A 2,026-nucleotide genomic window follows, 5' to 3' on the forward strand; every position below is an offset into this window, starting at 1 on the left:
TTTATTTAAATATTTAAATATATATATATATATTACTAAAATAATACACGATAAATAATCTTTCTACAATAGTTTAAGTGCACGTATAGAACAAAAAAGAGCCAAAATAATTCAGAAAAATACATTTACAAATGCAATATGCACTCCAGAATCTAACTAATTGAAGGAATTTATGATTAAATTTCGAGTAATTTATAATTATTTAAGATACAAATTGACTCACCTTTATTTTAAGGATGCAGAAAGCTAAAATGCAGTCTCATCTCTTACACATTTTGGACGAATATACAGCAATCTGCAAGGATATCTCTCTCCACGCGCATGTTCTCTATCCAGCATCCTATTGGCTTCCTTCCTTGTGATGCAACAGGTTCCAATGACGTTACTATGACGTGAATCAGATGTCCTTATAAGGAAAGTAATCGATAAGAGGCAGGATTCGTTTTCTTGTTATTTCCCCCTCCCCCCTTTGAAAATTTTATTATTATTATTGGTGGATTTTAAAATTTTAAATGACGTCAGTCGAAGTAATTATTTATTATTATTATTTATACGTACGTAATTTGTATCTTATAATGTTTGTTTTATTATTTTTTTGCTGTTTTTTAAAGATGGATTTATATGGAAAGTTTGTCGTTTTTAATTAATTTTTTTCAGTTATTCGCTTGTTTTTTTAAAAAAATAATATAAATATTTACATGTTCATTTTGTTTTAAATTAAAAAATAAAATATTTTTCTATTTTATTCTATTAGTTTTTGGATTACTTTATCTAAAATTGCGTGTTTTCTCGTTAAAATTTAGTCATTTAAAAAGATAAATGGCTTTAATATTTAGTTTAAATGTTTTTTATTTAAAAAAGCAGCAAATATTTTAAAAATTTCGCTTTTAAAATATAAAATTTATGCGATTTATAACAAAAGTCGTTGCTGTTCGGCTTCACTGCATAACTAAGTGTAGATAGGAAAAGAGACATTTACAGGGGCAAAAATGTGCATTATTCCTATTTTTCGATGAAAATGGTCGAAAGAAGTGTTGAATTACCTTTAGGAAATGTTTTATTTTATTTTATTTTTTCGTGTAGAGGGAAAAAAAGATAAGGAAATAAGAAAAAGATAAAAGGAGGAGGTATAATGAGAAGAATATTCCGACAGGTGGATCTAGTAAATGTCTTCTTGTTGAATCGATGGTGACATTAATGTCCTGATTTTCTTTATTTTTATCCCTTAGATTTAGGAAAACTTTGAATTGTTGATAGTTCATGGAAAGGAATAATGTCTTGTTACCAATGTATTCTCCCTTTAGCAAGAAAAACATTAAATATATACATTTTTTTATATTAAATTTGTAGCATTGTACATTGAAAACATCTTAACAATTCGACCTTAATTAGAATTATCCCAAAAAAACTCCAACTTTTAGTGAATTTATTTTTTTTTTTAACTTTAAGATCGTATACAATAGATAATGCATTTTTGCAGTTATAATTTTAAGAAACATCATTTTTATTGGTTTCTCCTCGTTAAAGTGTTTTTATTCGTTGTATACTCCATTAACTTTTCAATTCACATTTTTATAAATTCCAATTGATTTTTATATTAAAATAGTTCTAGAATTTTATTAAATGATAATGTATAAATATAGATTAAACTGATTTAAATAATTCTCTTTTCTTTAAAGTATCGGATGATAGAAACGAATATTTTAGATTAAATAAAGAAAAAACTTCGAGTAAGAAAATCTCCATGGGGATTTTATACAGCACTTATATTTTTAAGGAAAAAAATATAACGAAATTTAAATTTTTTATTATGACGTCAAACTAAACGCGTGACAGAATATCTTCAAACCAACTTATAAAATTTATTCGTTAAAAATATATTTTTTCTCTCCTAATCTTCTTTTGTACACTGATAAAGTTACAGATAGTTAAAAGCCATAACTTCATACTTAAAGTAAAATTTTATATATATATAGAAGCATATAAAAATATAAAATATATATATATATATAAAACAATTTATAGT

At 24.6% G+C, this 2,026-nt stretch overlaps 1 protein-coding gene across 1 annotated transcript in view; it reads right to left on the reverse strand.

Annotated features, from left to right (window-relative positions):
• LOC111626683 (protein dispatched homolog 1-like) overlaps positions 1 to 2,026 on the reverse strand; it is a 29,703-nt gene that overhangs the window by 24,173 nt on the left and 3,504 nt on the right. The window contains exon 2 of the mRNA XM_023370164.1: positions 224 to 406. The gene's annotated coding sequence lies outside the window, so the exon portion shown is untranslated. The remainder of the gene's footprint in view (positions 1 to 223; positions 407 to 2,026) is intronic.

The sequence above is a fragment of the Centruroides sculpturatus genome, unplaced genomic scaffold (genome assembly GCF_000671375.1).
Source record: "Centruroides sculpturatus isolate CEXI.00-Female unplaced genomic scaffold, Cexi_2.0 scaffold451, whole genome shotgun sequence".
Taxonomy (NCBI): domain Eukaryota; kingdom Metazoa; phylum Arthropoda; class Arachnida; order Scorpiones; family Buthidae; genus Centruroides; species Centruroides sculpturatus.